Genomic DNA, 19599 nt, shown 5'->3' with positions numbered 1-19599 from the left:
AAAGGCTGCATTAAAGTAATAATTGTGTCTTGGTTCTATTGTGAGCTGTGCACGACTTTTATAATGAAGTGACCTGTACAATTAACGATTTCAGAGGCCCCGTACACCTTGTTATAGAAGTGCTGGACTGTATTTGTCTCGGCTAAAGGCAATACAACACTGAAGGAAATAATGAACCAGCGAAGCTAAACAACTGGTCCCTTTGTACACAATTTAAGCATAAGTACAAGTAAAACAAAGGCTGCATTAAAGTAATAATTGTGTCTTGGTTCTATTGTGAGCTGTGCACGACTTTTATAATGAAGTGACCTGTACAATTAACGATTTCAGAGGCCCCGTACACCTTGTTATAGAAGTGCTGGACTGTATTTGTCTCGGCTAAAGGCAATACAACACTGCAGGAAATAATGAACCAGCGACGCTAAATGACCGGTCCCTTTGTAGACAATTTAAGCATAAGCACAAGTAAAACAAAGGCTGCATTAAAGTAATAATTGTGTCTTGGTTCTATTGTGAGCTGTGCACGACTTTTATAATGAAGTGACCTGTACAATTAACGATTTCAGAGGCCCCGTACACCTTGTTATAGAAGTGCTGGACTGTATTTGTCTCGGCTAAAGGCAATACAACACTGCAGGAAATAATGAACCAGCGACGCTAAATGACCGGTCCCTTTGTAGACAATTTAAGCATAAGCACAAGTAAAACAAAGGCTGCATTAAAGTAATAATTGTGTCTTGGTTCTATTGTGAGCTGTGCACGACTCTTATAATGAAGTGACCTGTACAATTAACGATTTCAGAGGCACCGTACACCTTGTTATAGAAGTGCTGGACTGTATTTGTCTCGGCTAAAGGCAATACAACACTGCAGGAAATAATGAACCAGCGACGCTAAATGACCGGTCCCTTTGTAGACAACTTAAGCATAAGCACAAGTAAAACAAAGGCTGCATTAAAGTAATAATTGTGTCTTGGTTCTATTGTGAGCTGTGCACGACTTTTATAATGAAGTGACCTGTACAATTAACGATTTCAGAGGCCCCGTACACCTTGTTATAGAAGTGCTGGACTGTATTTGTCTCGGCTAAAGGCAATACAACACTGAAGGAAATAATGAACCAGCGAAGCTAAACAACTGGTCCCTTTGTACACAATTTAAGCATAAGTACAAGTAAAACAAAGGCTGCATTAAAGTAATAATTGTGTCTTGGTTCTATTGTGAGCTGTGCACGACTTTTATAATGAAGTGACCTGTACAATTAACGATTTCAGAGGCCCCGTACACCTTGTTATAGAAGTGCTGGACTGTATTTGTCTCGGCTAAAGGCAATACAACACTGCAGGAAATAATGAACCAGCGACGCTAAATGACCGGTCCCTTTGTAGACAATTTAAGCATAAGCACAAGTAAAACAAAGGCTGCATTAAAGTAATAATTGTGTCTTGGTTCTATTGTGAGCTGTGCACGACTTTTATAATGAAGTGACCTGTACAATTAACGATTTCAGAGGCCCCGTACGCCTTGTTATAGAAGTGCTGGACTGTATTTGTCTCGGCTAAAGGCAATACAACACTGCAGGAAATAATGAACCAGCGACGCTAAATGACCGGTCCCTTTGTAGACAACTTAAGCATAAGCACAAGTAAAACAAAGGCTGCATTAAAGTAATAATTGTGTCTTGGTTCTATTGTGAGCTGTGCACGACTTTTATAATGAAGTGACCTGTACAATTAACGATTTCAGAGGCCCCGTACACCTTGTTATAGAAGTGCTGGACTGTATTTGTCTCGGCTAAAGGCAATACAACACTGCAGGAAATAATGAACCAGCGACGCTAAATGACCGGTCCCTTTGTAGACAATTTAAGCATAAGCACAAGTAAAACAAAGGCTGCATTAAAGTAATAATTGTCTTGGTTCTATTGTGAGCTGTGCACGACTTTTATAATGAAGTGACCTGTACAATTAACGATTTCAGAGGCCCCGTACACCTTGTTATAGAAGTGCTGGACTGTATTTGTCTCGGCTAAAGGCAATACAACACTGCAGGAAATAATGAACCAGCGACGCTAAATGACCGGTCCCTTTGTAGACAATTTAAGCATAAGCACAAGTAAAACAAAGGCTGCATTAAAGTAATAATTGTCTTGGTTCTATTGTGAGCTGTGCACGACTTTTATAATGAAGTGACCTGTACAATTAACGATTTCAGAGGCCCCGTACACCTTGTTATAGAAGTGCTGGACTGTATTTGTCTCGGCTAAAGGCAATACAACACTGCAGGAAATAATGAACCAGCGACGCTAAATGACCGGTCCCTTTGTAGACAATTTAAGCATAAGTACAAGTAAAACAAAGGCTGCATTAAAGTAATAATTGTGTCTTGGTTCTATTGTGAGCTGTGCACGACTTTTATAATGAAGTGACCTGTACAATTAACGATTTCAGAGGCCCCGTACACCTTGTTATAGAAGTGCTGGACTGTATTTGTCTCGGCTAAAGGCAATACAACACTGCAGGAAATAATGAACCAGCGACGCTAAATGACCGGTCCCTTTGTAGACAATTTAAGCATAAGCACAAGTAAAACAAAGGCTGCATTAAAGTAATAATTGTCTTGGTTCTATTGTGAGCTGTGCACGACTTTTATAATGAAGTGACCTGTACAATTAACGATTTCAGAGGCCCCGTACACCTTGTTATAGAAGTGCTGGACTGTATTTGTCTCGGCTAAAGGCAATACAACACTGCAGGAAATAATGAACCAGCGACGCTAAATGACCGGTCCCTTTGTAGACAATTTAAGCATAAGCACAAGTAAAACAAAGGCTGCATTAAAGTAATAATTGTCTTGGTTCTATTGTGAGCTGTGCACGACTTTTATAATGAAGTGACCTGTACAATTAACGATTTCAGAGGCCCCGTACACCTTGTTATAGAAGTGCTGGACTGTATTTGTCTCGGCTAAAGGCAATACAACACTGCAGGAAATAATGAACCAGCGACGCTAAATGACCGGTCCCTTTGTAGACAATTTAAGCATAAGCACAAGTAAAACAAAGGCTGCATTAAAGTAATAATTGTGTCTTGGTTCTATTGTGAGCTGTGCACGACTTTTATAATGAAGTGACCTGTACAATTAACGATTTCAGAGGCCCCGTACACCTTGTTATAGAAGTGCTGGACTGTATTTGTCTCGGCTAAAGGCAATACAACACTGCAGGAAATAATGAACCAGCGACGCTAAATGACCGGTCCCTTTGTAGACAATTTAAGCATAAGCACAAGTAAAACAAAGGCTGCATTAAAGTAATAATTGTGTCTTGGTTCTATTGTGAGCTGTGCACGACTTTTATAATGAAGTGACCTGTACAATTAACGATTTCAGAGGCCCCGTACACCTTGTTATAGAAGTGCTGGACTGTATTTGTCTCGGCTAAAGGCAATACAACACTGCAGGAAATAATGAACCAGCGACGCTAAATGACCGGTCCCTTTGTAGACAATTTAAGCATAAGCACAAGTAAAACAAAGGCTGCATTAAAGTAATAATTGTGTCTTGGTTCTATTGTGAGCTGTGCACGACTTTTATAATGAAGTGACCTGTACAATTAACGATTTCAGAGGCCCCGTACGCCTTGTTATAGAAGTGCTGGACTGTATTTGTCTCGGCTAAAGGCAATACAACACTGCAGGAAATAATGAACCAGCCACGCTAAATGACCGGTCCCTTTGTAGACAACTTAAGCATAAGCACAAGTAAAACAAAGGCTGCATTAAAGTAATAATTGTGTCTTGGTTCTATTGTGAGCTGTGCACGACTTTTATAATGAAGTGACCTGTACAATTAACGATTTCAGAGGCCCCGTACACCTTGTTATAGAAGTGCTGGACTGTATTTGTCTCGGCTAAAGGCAATACAACACTGCAGGAAATAATGAACCAGCGACGCTAAATGACCGGTCCCTTTGTAGACAATTTAAGCATAAGCACAAGTAAAACAAAGGCTGCATTAAAGTAATAATTGTGTCTTGGTTCTATTGTGAGCTGTGCACGACTTTTATAATGAAGTGACCTGTACAATTAACGATTTCAGAGGCCCCGTACACCTTGTTATAGAAGTGCTGGACTGTATTTGTCTCGGCTAAAGGCAATACAACACTGCAGGAAATAATGAACCAGCGACGCTAAATGACCGGTCCCTTTGTAGACAATTTAAGCATAAGCACAAGTAAAACAAAGGCTGCATTAAAGTAATAATTGTGTCTTGGTTCTATTGTGAGCTGTGCACGACTTTTATAATGAAGTGACCTGTACAATTAACGATTTCAGAGGCCCCGTACACCTTGTTATAGAAGTGCTGGACTGTATTTGTCTCGGCTAAAGGCAATACAACACTGCAGGAAATAATGAACCAGCGACGCTAAATGACCGGTCCCTTTGTAGACAATTTAAGCATAAGCACAAGTAAAACAAAGGCTGCATTAAAGTAATAATTGTGTCTTGGTTCTATTGTGAGCTGTGCACGACTTTTATAATGAAGTGACCTGTACAATTAACGATTTCAGAGGCCCCGTACGCCTTGTTATAGAAGTGCTGGACTGTATTTGTCTCGGCTAAAGGCAATACAACACTGCAGGAAATAATGAACCAGCGACGCTAAATGACCGGTCCCTTTGTAGACAATTTAAGCATAAGCACAAGTAAAACAAAGGCTGCATTAAAGTAATAATTGTGTCTTGGTTCTATTGTGAGCTGTGCACGACTTTTATAATGAAGTGACCTGTACAATTAACGATTTCAGAGGCCCCGTACACCTTGTTATAGAAGTGCTGGACTGTATTTGTCTCGGCTAAAGGCAATACAACACTGCAGGAAATAATGAACCAGCGACGCTAAATGACCGGTCCCTTTGTAGACAATTTAAGCATAAGCACAAGTAAAACAAAGGCTGCATTAAAGTAATAATTGTGTCTTGGTTCTATTGTGAGCTGTGCACGACTTTTATAATGAAGTGACCTGTACAATTAACGATTTCAGAGGCCCCGTACGCCTTGTTATAGAAGTGCTGGACTGTATTTGTCTCGGCTAAAGGCAATACAACACTGCAGGAAATAATGAACCAGCGACGCTAAATGACCGGTCCCTTTGTAGACAACTTAAGCATAAGCACAAGTAAAAGAAAGGCTGCATTAAAGTAATAATTGTGTCTTGGTTCTATTGTGAGCTGTGCACGACTTTTATAATGAAGTGACCTGTACAATTAACGATTTCAGAGGCCCCGTACACCTTGTTATAGAAGTGCTGGACTGTATTTGTCTCGGCTAAAGGCAATACAACACTGCAGGAAATAATGAACCAGCGACGCTAAATGACCGGTCCCTTTGTAGACAATTTAAGCATAAGCACAAGTAAAACAAAGGCTGCATTAAAGTAATAATTGTGTCTTGGTTCTATTGTGAGCTGTGCACGACTTTTATAATGAAGTGACCTGTACAATTAACGATTTCAGAGGCCCCGTACACCTTGTTATAGAAGTGCTGGACTGTATTTGTCTCGGCTAAAGGCAATACAACACTGCAGGAAATAATGAACCAGCGACGCTAAATGACCGGTCCCTTTGTAGACAATTTAAGCATAAGCACAAGTAAAACAAAGGCTGCATTAAAGTAATAATTGTGTCTTGGTTCTATTGTGAGCTGTGCACGACTTTTATAATGAAGTGACCTGTACAATTAACGATTTCAGAGGCCCCGTACACCTTGTTATAGAAGTGCTGGACTGTATTTGTCTCGGCTAAAGGCAATACAACACTGCAGGAAATAATGAACCAGCGACGCTAAATGACCGGTCCCTTTGTAGACAATTTAAGCATAAGCACAAGTAAAACAAAGGCTGCATTAAAGTAATAATTGTGTCTTGGTTCTATTGTGAGCTGTGCACGACTTTTATAATGAAGTGACCTGTACAATTAACGATTTCAGAGGCCCCGTACGCCTTGTTATAGAAGTGCTGGACTGTATTTGTCTCGGCTAAAGGCAATACAACACTGCAGGAAATAATGAACCAGCGACGCTAAATGACCGGTCCCTTTGTAGACAATTTAAGCATAAGCACAAGTAAAACAAAGGCTGCATTAAAGTAATAATTGTGTCTTGGTTCTATTGTGAGCTGTGCACGACTTTTATAATGAAGTGACCTGTACAATTAACGATTTCAGAGGCCCCGTACACCTTGTTATAGAAGTGCTGGACTGTATTTGTCTCGGCTAAAGGCAATACAACACTGCAGGAAATAATGAACCAGCGACGCTAAATGACCGGTCCCTTTGTAGACAATTTAAGCATAAGCACAAGTAAAACAAAGGCTGCATTAAAGTAATAATTGTGTCTTGGTTCTATTGTGAGCTGTGCACGACTTTTATAATGAAGTGACCTGTACAATTAACGATTTCAGAGGCCCCGTACACCTTGTTATAGAAGTGCTGGACTGTATTTGTCTCGGCTAAAGGCAATACAACACTGCAGGAAATAATGAACCAGCGACGCTAAATGACCGGTCCCTTTGTAGACAATTTAAGCATAAGCACAAGTAAAACAAAGGCTGCATTAAAGTAATAATTGTGTCTTGGTTCTATTGTGAGCTGTGCACGACTTTTATAATAAAGTGACCTGTACAATTAACGATTTCAGAGGCCCCGTACACCTTGTTATAGAAGTGCTGGACTGTATTTGTTTTGGCTAAAGACAATAAAACACTGAAGGAAATAATGAACCGGCTAAGCTAAACAACTGGTCCCTTTGTAGACAATTTAAGCATAAGTACAAGTAAAGGCTGCAGCGGTAGCGTAGAGGTAGAGCATCCGCCTCGCGTGCAAGAGGACCGTGGTTCGAATCCCGGTGCCGCGCAATTTTCCACCGAATTAAAAAAAAAAAAAAATCCGTGTGTTGATAAAATTGCACAAACAGGCCTGGAGTGCACCCTGATCCCGGTGACCAAAACCGGTAACGCGCTCCCTCACCAGAGCAGGATTGGCCACCCTGGTGCAGTACTTGTCCACAACCTCCCATATGAACACAACAATCAAACCCCGACCCTGAGTCCCCAGCAGCTGCGAAGCAACTGACCACGACGGCGGTCAGACCTGACACAGCAGAGGGTGCTAAGAATCCCTGGATCCGGACAGGCCGCCATTGGAATCTGAACCTGGCAACGTTTAACGCTAGAACGTTATCTAGTGAGGCGAGTCTAGCAGTACTATTGGAAGAATTAGAGCGCAGTAAATGGGATATAATAAGGCTCAGTGAAGTTTGGAGGTCAAATGAAGCATATACAGAGCTAAAAAGCGGGCACGTCCTGTGCTACCGGGGCTTAGCGGAAAGGCGAGAACTAGGAGTCGGATTCCTGATTAATAAGAATATAGCTGGTAACGTACAGGAATTCTATAGCATTAATGAGAGGGCGGCAGGTCTTGTTGTTAACCTTAATAAGAGGTACAAATTGAAGGTCGCACAGGTGTACGCCCCTACATCCACTCATGATGACGAGGAAGTTGAAAGCTTCTATGAAGATGTGGAATCGGCGATGGGTAAGGTCAAAACAAAATACACTGTACTGATGGGCGACTTCAATGCCAAGGTAGGCAAGAAGCAGGCTGGAGACAAGGCAGTGGGGGAATATGGCATAGGCACTAGGAATAGCAGGGGAAAGTTATTAGTAGACTTTGCAGAACAGAATAAGATGCGGATAATGAATACTTTCTTCCGCAACTGGGATAGCCGAAAGTGGACATGGAGGAGCCCGAATGGTGAGATTAGAAATGAAATCGACTTCTTACTCTGCGCGAACCCTGGCATCACACAAGATGTAGACGTGCTCGGCAAGGTGCGCTGCAGTGACCACAGGATGGTGAGAACTCCAATTAGCCTTGACTTGAGGAGGGGACGGAAGAAACTGGTACATAAGAAACCAATCAATGAGTTAGCGGTAAGAGGGAAAATACAGGAATTCCAGATCAAGCTACAGAACAGGTATTCGGCTTTAACTCAGGAAGAGGACCTTAGTGTTGAAGCAATGAACGACAATCTTGTGGGCATCATTAGGGAGTGTGCAATGGTAGTCGGTGGTAACTCCGTTAGACAGGAAACCAGTAAGCTATCGCAGGAGACATAAGATCTGAACAAGAAACGCCAATGTATGAAAGCCTCTAACCCTACAGCTAGAATAGAACTGGCAGAACTTTCGAAGTTAATCAACAAGCGTAAGACAGCTGACATAAGAAATAATATGGATAGAATTGAACATGCTCTCAGGAACGGAGGAAGCCTAAAAGCAGTGAAGAAGAAACTAGGAATTGGCAAGAATCAGACGTATGCGTTAAGAGACAAAGCCGGCAATATCATTACTAATATGGATGAGATAGTTCAAGTGGCTGAGGAGTTCTATAGAGATTTATACAGTACCAGTGGCTCCCACGACGATAATGGAAGAGAGAATAGTCTACAGGAATTCGAAATCCCACAGGTAACACCAGAAGAAGTAAAGAAAGCCTTGGGAGCTATGCAAAGGGGGAAGGCAGCTGGGGAGGATCAGGTAACAGTAGATTTGTTGAAGGATGGTGGGCAGATTGTTCTAGAGAAACTGGCCACCCTGTATACGCAATGCCTCAGGACTTCGAGCGTACCGGAATCTTGGAAAAACGCTAACATAATCCTAATCCATAAGAAAGGGGACGCCAAAGACTTGAAAAATTATAGACCGATCAGTTTACTGTCCGTTGCCTACAAAGTATTTACTAAGGTAATTGCAAATAGAATCAGGAACACCTTAGACTTCTGTCAACCAAAGGACCAGGCAGGATTCAGTAAAGGCTACTATATAACCAACCTTTATATATAGCTTTCACTGATTACGAGAAAGCGTTTGATTCAGTCGAAACCTCAGCAGTCATGGAGGCATTGCAGAATCAGGGTGTAGATGAGCCGTATGTAAAAATACTGAAAGATATCTATAGCGGCTCCACAGCCACCGTAGTGCTCCATAAAGAAAGCAACAAAATCCCAATAAAGAAAGGCGTCAGGCAGGGAGATACGATCTCTCCGATGCTATTCACAGCGTGATTACAGGAGGTATTCAGAGACCTGGATTGGGAAGAATTGGGGATAAGAGTTAATGGAGAATACCTTAGTAACTTGCGATTTGCTGATGATATTGCCTTGCTTAGTAACTCGGGGGACCAACTGCAATGCATGCTCACTGACCTGGAGAGGCAAAGGCAAGGCAAAGGGTCTAAAAATTAATCTGCAGAAAACTAAAGTAATGTTTAACAGCCTCGGAAGGGAACAGCAGTTTACAATAGGTAGCGAGGCACTGGAAGTGGTAAGGGAATACATCTACTTAGGACAGGTAGTGACTGCGGATCCGGATCATGAGATGGAAATAATCAGAAGAATAAGAATGGGCTGGGGTGCGTTTGGTAGGCATTCTCAGATCATGAACAGCAGGTTGCCATTATCCCTCAAGAGAAAAGTGTATAATAGCTGTGTCTTACCAGTACTCACCTACGGGGCAGAAACCTGGAGGCTTACAAAAAGGGTTCTGCTTAAATTGAGGACGACGCAACGAGCTATGGATAGAATGATGGGTGTAACGTTAAGGGATAAGAGCAGATTGGGTGAGGGAACAAACGCAAGTTGTATCTTAGTTAAAATCAAGAAGAAGAAAGAACGTTTTTATTACCCTTGAAATTTATGCAGAACCTCGCGGCGACGCCGATGGCAGAAATGCACCTGGAGCGTCCATATATTGCAGTCACAATAAAACCTCTTATTCAATGAGCAACACAGGGCTTATCTGACCACTATGTGAGGTAATCCGCAATTTAGTTGCATTATTAATAATAGAGGCGAAATAGATGCAGCAGTTTTCAAGTTCTGAAAGAAAACTAAGGGCAACGATAGACAGTACACGAAGGAACAACAGGACAAGGCATTTACTCAAACGAAAAATTCACTGAAAGGGAGCTCAAATACATGGCCTAATAAAGAGGGGTGATCACGCATGCGATCAGTGCATCTAGTGTAGATATAGAAGATTTGTACAGGGGTGGGGCAGAAAACTGGAGGCTTACGAGAAGGGCTCTACTTAAATTGAGGACGACGCAACGAGCCATGGAAAGAACAATGATAGGTGTAACGTTAAAGGATAAGAAAAGAGCAGATTGGGTGAGAGAACAAACGCGAGTTAATGACATCTTAGTTGAAATCAAGAAAAAGGAATGGGCATGGGCAGGACATGTAGTGAGGAGGGAAGATAACCGTTGGTCATTAAGGGTTACGGACTGGATTCCAAGGGAAGGGAAGTATAGCAGGGGGTGGCAGAAAGGTAGGTGGGCGGATGAGATTAAGAAGTTTGCAGGGACAACATGGCCACAATTAGTACATGATCGGGGTAGTTGGAGAAGTATGAGAGAGGCCTTTGCCCTGCAGTGTGCGTAACCAGGCTGATGATGATGATGATGATGACAAGTAAAACAAAGGCTGCATTAAAGTAATAATTGCGCTCCGCTTCTATAGTGAGCTGTGCACGACTTTTACAGTTGAAAGAATACACAGAATAGGACAAAAGCAGCACGGTAAAACGCATCCTGTAATTGTAAAATTTTTCAATCACAGATAAAAAACAAGTGTGTTAAAGAATTCCTACAAGTTTAGGGCAGAACCACTTCAATCTCGGAAGACTTCTCGGTGACCACTAGGTACAAAAGGGAAAATGGGAGAAGCAGTCCTGATGCCACAAGGGCGGGCAAGAAGGTGAAACTTGTTTATGACAAAGGTAAGGTCGACAGCGAATGGTTCGAATGGGAAAATAACGGAAAGATGCTCCCCTCAGGCAGACCCGAAAATGCAGCGGCAGGAAACCGATGAATCGATGAAAATGACACAAACTGTTTTTTGTGCTTGAACTTGAACGCTCACAGCATAGTGGGCAAGTATTCCAACCTTGATAGCACAATCCTTGCGTACAGGCCGCATATTGTAATTATTACAGAATCATGGCTGCAGCCTGATGTCAGTGACAAGGAAATAGCGCCTAACGGCTATAATATCTTTCGTAAAGATAGAATTTTGAGAGGTGGCGGGGTTGCCATCGTTTTTGAAATCTTTGTGAATTGAAAGGTTGGCAGGCATTCCTGGAATTGAATGCGTCCTCGCAAAGGTGCATACAGTTAACAAAACTCTCATTATTGGGGGATTTTACCGGCATCCTAACACAGACAGCACTTTCAGCGACCAACATAATGAATTTCTCTGCTCATGCAGAGGTTCATCTTGCAATATACTACTGGGCGGTGATTTTAATTTTCCATCAGTGGTATGGGACGGTGAATTTCCTCAGCCCGGTACACAAATCACTGAACCCTTTGTTGATATTATAATGCATCATGACCTAATGCAATTAGTAAAACAACCTACACACATACATAATGACTCAGAATCTATCTTGGATCATTTTTTAGTTAGAAGAAGTATGCTTCCTCAGGTTTCGGGACTTAGTGTCGTCAACGGCATATCAGATCATAGAATGGTATGTCTTACAATGTGTTTGGGCCATATCGCTAGGGTTGAGCATGAAAAGCGTTCCATGCTTGTTTTCTCACGAGCAGATGATGTACACATATTAGATGCTCTGGACTTATCTTTTTCCAACTTTCTTTCTCTATCCCAGTCTGCTTTATATTCAGTAGAGTACCTTTGGCAATGCTTTAAAAATCTTGTGTTGCAATGCGAGAATAACTTCGTACAGGCTAAAGTAATCATTGTCAGCAAAACCCGCCCATGGATAACAAAAGAAATTGTACGCTAGGAATGAACAGCGAAGAAGACTAGAAAACAACTTCGGAAGCAACCCTCTCAAAGTAACATGTGCAAACTTTCAGCCCTGTGCACTTATTTAAGCCTCAAGGCATTAAAAGCCTCAAAGCACTCAAAGCATTAAAAAAGCAAAAGACTAATACCACACTGTCACTATGAAGCAATTTCTCCTTTCGTCCCCTGCAAAATTCTGGTGGCATTTTTTCTTCAATGTCAGCAACCACGCTCTCCCTCTGCATTAATAGTGAAACAGTATCGGAGAAATTACTAGCTGCAGAATCCTTCAACAAGTTTTTCTGTTCCGTGTTTACAGTTGACAATGGTGAAAAGCTCATATTTTCGGCATTGCAAGGCGTTCCACCTATTAGTGATGTTATGATAACAGAAGAAGGTGTTTTAAAGCTTTTACTTAACATTGATACGAAAAAATATTATGGTGTCGACGCGATACCCAACACATTCCTGTTCCAGTATGCTGAGTGGTGCTCTAAATTCTTATATGTGATATTTAATAAGTCGTTATATCTATCCGAGTTGCCTCATCCGAGTTGACTGGAAGTTTGGAAAGCTTGTTGCCGTGCCAAAAGGAGGAGACTCATCACTGCTTCCTTCCTATCGGCCCATTTCTATACTTTGCACATGTTCCATATTTTTTGAGCACATTATCTTCAAACATCTAACAGTTTTTCTTGAGCTTCATGGTTTTCTCGACGCCAGGCGGCATAGATTTCGTAAAGGGCTTTCAACCACTATTCAGCTTTTAGAAACCATTCATGATTTCGCAGCTATTCTGGATGAGCAAGGACAAATTTATATTTTTTTTAGATTTCAAGAAAGCATTTGACCGGGTATCACACACCAAACTCACGGTAAAATTGAAACCTATACTACAAGCATACCTTACTTCGAGACGGCAAACTATAAACATAGATGGAACACATTCACATTCAAGACCTGTACTATCCGGAATCCTACAGGGATCAGTGCTTGGGCCCTTATTTTTCGTAATTTTCATTCATGATATTGCACAGGAATTGCCAGTTAAAATAAAATTGTTTGCTGACGATTGCATTTTATATAAAGTGCAAGTAAGAAAAAGTAAGGAGCGGATCGTTCTGCTGAATTTCATCCTGTCCCAATAAGGCCTCCATGCCGCCGCCGCGCGTTGGATCTCGCGCACGGTCATGGGCAAGCTCGTTGAGGTTAGGTATGTTCTGATGAATGTGCGCACCCATAGGGGCAGGAAACCAAGAGATGAAGTGAGTGCCAGGGTTTGTTCCCCTCTCCAGAATGGAGGCAGCCTCTTGGGCTAGGTTACCCAATTCGAAAGCTTTGATGGCCGCTCGTGAGTCGGTGAAAACGTTGGTGCGCGAGGGGTCGGTCATGGCCAGGGCGATGGCAACCTGTTCTGCGACTCCGCTCGTAGCTAACCTAACCGATGCCGAGGAGCGTAATTCCCCTTTGCCGTCAATGATTGCCAACGCGAACGTGCTAGAGTTGCCGTACTCAGCCACGTCGACAAAGACAGTCGAATCTTGATTCTTGCTGGCCTTCTGTAAAATCGCCCGTGCTCGGGCTTTTCGCCTCCCTACATTGTATTGCGAATGCATATTCCAAGGGAATGGGCTGACCACAAAAGTTGCCCGTGCCTCCCTGGATAAGGTGATTTTTCGTTCATTGAGAATTCTTGGAGCCATGCAGGCCCCGTCTCGGATGAGCCCGACTACCTGAGCGGTGACCTGCGCTTCGATCACTTCATCAATGTCGTTGTGCATACCGAGTTTGCTTAACCTGTCCGAGCAAGTGGTTACTGTAACCCCAGGACCTTTTTGATGCTCTTGCGCACGAGAATGTTAAGCTTATTTTTTTCGGTTTTGGTCCACTTAAGGGCCGTGGCTACATAGTTGATGTGGCTCATTAGGAAAGCGTGATGGATACTGAGGAGGTTGTCTTCACCTAGTCCCTTCTTTCGTCCGGATACTCTAGCAACGAGTCTCGGCGTGCTCTCGGTTTTAGCCGTGATGCGCGTGAGCGTTTTGGCGTTACATCCACGCGCGTCAATCAGTAATCCCAGGATTCAGATAGATTCGACTTGAGGAATGGGCTGCCTGTTTCTTGCAAAGAGGGATATGGGAAGCTGGTTAAGGGGAGTGAGCCCCCTAACGCCTTGCCTGGCCGGCCTGCACAGTAACAATTCAGATTTGTTTGGGGATAGTTGGAGGCCTGTGTCTTCCAGGTAGGACTCCGTTGCGTCTAGGGCTGATTGTAGAGCGTGCTCTACCTCTGCGAGTGATCCTCCCGGGCACCAAATAGTGATATCGTCCACGTATAGCGAGTGGCTTATATTAGGAAGTGATCTGAGCCTCTCTGATAAGCCCTTCATGACTATGTTGAACAGTAAGGGGGAGATGACTGCTCCTTGGGGAGTGCCTCTGACCCCTAGTGTGAACTCATCTGACTTGAGTTGCGCAATCCTGATGGTGGCTGTTCTGTTTATGAGGAATGATCTAACACAAGCCTAAAACCTTGCTCCCAGACCTAGGCTGGCCGTGGCCTGCAGGACAAATCGATGAGATACGGTGTCAAAGGCCTTGGTCAGGTCAAGGGCTAAGATGCCCCTAACATCCCTAGTGCTCTTATCGAAAATGTGCTTCTTAAGGAGTAGCATTACATCCTGAGTGGAAAGGCCAGGCCTGAAGCCGACCATGTTGTGCGGGAACAGTTCTTTGCGTTCTATGTAATCCGATATCCTGTGGAGGATTGCATGCTCCGCTACCTTGCCTACGCAAGAGGTTAGCGATATCGGCCTTAGGTTATCAAGGTTTAGGGACTTACCTAGCTTCGGGATAAGCACAACCGAGGCCGCTTTCCACTCGTCCAGGACACATTTGTTTTCCCAAGTCTTGTTGACCTCTTTTGTTAGCAGCTCAATTGATCTATCATCTGGGATGGTTTCACATTGTTAGCGCTAAATGCTGCATTTTCACAAATGACACGCTCTTCATATTTTCAAATTCAGTGCTATTTCATTTTGCTCACACTTCGCACCTTGTACATGGAGTATTGTTAGTCGCGTATGTAACCACTCCTGGTTAAGGCCTCTAATCAGAGGCTGGCAGTACTCTTGAAATAAATAAATAAATAAATAAATAAATGACCTCTGTAACAAACGAATTCAGAGGCCCCATACACCTCGTTATAGAGGTGCTCGACTGTGTTTCAGCTAAAGAGACTACAACACTGCAGGAAATAATGAACCAGAGAAGCTACACGACTGGCAACTTTTTTAACAATTTAAATATAAGTACAAATAAAACAAAGGCTGCATTGAAGTAATAATTGTGTCTTGGTTCTATTGTGAGCTGTGCACAATGTTTACAATGAAGTGACCTGTATAACAAACAATTTAAGAGGCCCCAAACACCTCGTTATAGAGGTGCTTCGACTGTTATTTGTTTCAGCTAAAGACAATGCAACACTGAAGGAAATAATGAACCAGCGAAGCTAAATGACTGGTCCCTTTTTTAACATCTTAAGCATAAGTAAAACAAAGACTCCATTAAAGTAATAATTGTGCTCCGGTTCTATAGTGAGCTGTACATGACTTTTACAATGAAATGACCTGTATAGCAAACAATTTCAGGGCCCCAAACACCTCGTTATAGCGGTGCTGGACTATATTTGTTTCGACTAAAGGCAATACAACACTGCCGGAAATACTGAACCAGAGAAGCTAAACGACTCGTCCCTTTGTCAACAATTTAAGCATAAGTGCAAGTAAGACAAAGGATGCATTACTAGCACCAGAATATAGGCAAATTGCAATTTCCATCTTGTCAAATGACATATTCAAAAACATGCACTTTGGAAAGGGCACATTGACAATCATATGTTGTTAGTTCGACATTCAGCTGCTTATGCTTTCTGATGCATACTTGGTGTGGGGATCCTCAAGCAAGAAAACTGAACATCAGAATACTTATTAATTTATCATATTCATGATTTCTTTCAATGGGCCAGAATGTCATCTGTCCTTAATCTTTACTCATAATTTAACCACAGCAAACAGGTGCAACATTAAACAACACTTTCTACATCTTTCTCATCTACAGCAAAATATTACATCACTATACACTGTTACAAATGGCCTGCAGGAATGGCAAGCTTCCGAGAAGCAACCGTGGAACCCTTCCCCACCTGCTGCGGCAACTCGTATTGTAGGGGCGACGATGTGCCGCATCAACACCCCCTCGGCGCCACTATGACTAAACGCGGTCGGCGGACCAAGTATTGTTAGTGGATTCGCCGTCGCCGTCACGGCTTGTTAGAAGCGGTGGAAATCCTGGGAGAAGATGTCTTGCGCTGTCTCACGGGGCTTAGAAGTCATGAACAGACACGGCGGCCATTGTCTGCAGGGTCAACACTGGGATGAAGAGGCCCTTGCTCGGGTTAAGCACCGTGTCTGCGAGAACCCACTCACCTCGGCGTGGTAAGTGTGTGTAAACCCTCCCCCTCAAAGGCTACAATGACTGAACGCTCCAAATTGGTAGCAGGTTGAACGGCCGTTTTCTCTCACCTAGGGATCTAGGGAGGACATAGTGTATTTAAGGAGCCGTTTGCGGCTCCTCAGTGCGCATTCCCCTTTCAGTCATGTTAGACTGATGAACTGCAACGTTCTCACGTAAATACTGTAAATAAACCCACATTCCTCATTCTCTATGAGAACAAGTCTCCCCCTTCAACAACGTCCTCAGTGTGGATAAGTTGGACGACGGCATCGGCCAGCTACCATCTATTTCATGCCCAACCCCAAACATTACAACTGGCTGACAGTGGTGAGACAGACTTTGCGATGTGGTGCTGTGTCTGAGGCGAGTGCTTGGTTCTTGCTTTGACTCTCTAGGCTTCATATTGTGGTTCTGTTTAGAACAGTAGGGAAGCTGGATTGTTGATTGTTAGCTAGGTTGTGTTTTCCTAGGTAGGTTTAGCGATCACGATCAAGGCAGCAAAGCTGTAAAGATTAAAGTAAATAAAGATTGTTGCAAGTTAGCGCCTGTGTGTGTCACGTCTCACTTTCGTCCTTGTCTTTTTAACGCGCTATAAGCATCACGCAGCAAAGCTGCAATCATGGAGTTAAGGACACTGCTGAGAGACGAACTGTTGATTGTTGGTGAGAAACTGGGCCTAGAGTTACGCAAGGAAATGCTGAAAGTGGAATTGTTGCAGCTAATTTCCAACCAGGCCAATGAGGAAGACATTGAAATTGGGTTACAACTTTTTAGGAAAAAAAAGAACGGGAAAGAGAAGAATGGGACAGAGAGAGAGAGGAACACGAGAAAGATCGCGAGTTAAGAAAAATGCAACTTGAACTTGAAAGCAAACGTTTAGAGTTGTCTCAAGGAAATGAAGGGGCTCTGGAACGATCAAGTGAGGCAGAATCATACCGTATGGACAGGCTGTTAGAGCCATTTGAGGTTGGGAATGACATAGGCTTGTTCCTAGGAAATTTTGGAAGGACTGGCGAGAAGATGAACTTCGGTTCGAGTACATGGCCACAGCGGTTGCTGTCTATGTTGCCGTGTGAAGCTGCAGAAGTAATCACCAGACTTAGTGCACAGGATTCATATCATTATGCAAAGGTTAAGGCTAGTCTTTTGAAAAAGTACTGCCTTTCAGCCGAAGCTTTTCGGCAGAAGCACAGGCTAGCGAGGGATATCTGGAGTTTGCATATAGCTTAAAGGCCAACCTAGTCGAGTGGTTGAAAAGCGTGGAAGCATACGAGAGCAGAGACATGATTATTGACTGCATGTGTCTAGAGCAGTTTTACAAAACCATCCCACAATCTGTGAAGCTGTGGGTGCAAGACAGAGGAAATGTAAACACTGTGGAAAGGGCACCTGAATTATCCGAAGAGTACGCAACGCGTAGAAAGCTGAACGCCGAGGACAGAAAGTGGGACGGCTGAAATGGACCAAGAAAACCATTTCCGGTCAAAAAGGGTTCGCAGACTAGACGACCGGAGCCTGTAGACGTGGAGGAAAAGCTCTCGGAAAAGAGCAAAGAGAAATCAAACGGGGAAACCGTACAAAAAGAGCAGAAAATAAAATTCGCATCTTTTAGACCGATCCGCTGCTATAAGTGCCACAAACTCGGACATACCGCTGTAAACTGCGGGAATCCTAGCGTAGTTTTCTCCTACGTGGACGAAAAAGACGAGCATATGGAACTTTTAAGCCCATATCTTCACGACCTGCAAGTTCATGGCAAAGCATGCAGGGTGCTGCGAAACAGTGCCGCCATGATGGACACTGTCCATCCGTTTTATGTGACGGTAGACGACTTCACTGGGGAAGTAACATGGATTAAACATGCTGCAGAAGAACACAGCGTGTCTGCCCATGGCCAAAGTCAAAATCAGTGGACCGGACCGTTCGAGGAGCTAGTGACCGAAGCTGCAGTTTCAAAATTTTTGTCGCAGCAGTACCCTTACATTTTTTCGAATCGGTTTCCATTTCGGAAACTTGCGATCAACTTGCGACCTTAACCAAAATGCTGCAAACAAAAATCCGCCAGGCAAAAAAAGAATTCTTTGACGCTTGTAAAATGTATAGAAAATACAAAGCGTGTATTCCATAACCTCAGCATGACGAAGTGGAAATAGAAATAGCTTAGAAAAAGCCAACTGCTTCAACAAGTTTTTTGCTTCCATTTTCTCACCCAGTGCCTCGAGCGCAATTCCGCATCCGTCTGCTAATGAGGTCATTGAAAACATGGATGATATAATTATTGATGACAGTGGAATACGGTCTCTTCTTGAACATATACATTCCAGCAATGCCGGGGGGCCTGATGGATTGACAGGCGCTTTTCTCAAATTGTGTGCGTCGTTCATCTCTCCCTTTCTTAAGATACTGTACTCGAAGTCATTGAACACCGGGGTCCTACCACACGAATGGAAAATGGCGTACATTGTGCCAGTGTATAAGTCGGGGCCTCGCAAACTAGTCAGCAATTACAGACCGATATCTCTAACAAGTATTGTCTGCAAAATATTAGAGCACGTCTTGTGCAGTAACATAATGACACACATTGCCAATCACAACCTCCTGAATCAGCAACAGCATGGTTTCAGGCAAGCGCTTTCCTGTACAACTCAACAGAATTCGTTCAAGTTTGTGGTGCACTGGATGCTCGTTCTTGTGTTGACTCGGTGTTTGTAGATTTTACAAAAGCTTTCGACCTGCTGGATCACACATTGCTTGTATGTAAACTACGTTGGTTTAATATCAACGAACAAGTAATTGCATGGATTCAGGAATACCTTTCTTTGCGGTTTCAGCATGTAGTGGTAAATGGCACAGAATCTAGTGCGGCCCGCGTAACGTCTGGCGTCGCCCAGGGCTCGGTACTGGGCCCATTACTTTTCTTAATATTTATAAATGACCTTCCCAACACTATTGTTTCTTCCGTAAGATTGTTTGCTGATGATCTGACAATATATACGGAAATTACAAGCATTGCCGATACTGTTATTTTGCAAAATGACTTCGTTAAACTACAGAACTGGTGCAGAGAGTCACATATGCAAATAAACACACAGAAAACTGTCCACATGCGCTTTACTAAAAAGTGTGTGCCAGAAGCCGTATATTATCTATCCGGTTCCCCATTGCAGATTGTTTCCGAGTGCAAGTACTTGGGTGTATTCCTCACACCGTCCATAT

At 43.1% G+C, this 19599-nt stretch overlaps 1 protein-coding gene across 6 annotated transcripts in view; it reads right to left on the bottom strand.

Moving 5' to 3' along the window:
• The window catches only part of LOC126523976 (pre-mRNA-splicing regulator WTAP-like), a 162482-nt gene that overhangs the window by 124960 nt on the left and 17923 nt on the right, over positions 1-19599 (bottom strand). The window lies entirely within an intron of this gene.

This window comes from Dermacentor andersoni, chromosome 6 (genome assembly GCF_023375885.2).
Source record: "Dermacentor andersoni chromosome 6, qqDerAnde1_hic_scaffold, whole genome shotgun sequence".
Lineage (NCBI taxonomy): Eukaryota > Metazoa > Arthropoda > Arachnida > Ixodida > Ixodidae > Dermacentor > Dermacentor andersoni.
The sequence above is the reverse complement of the archived record's forward strand: the minus strand, read 5'-3'. Positions and strand labels throughout refer to the sequence as shown.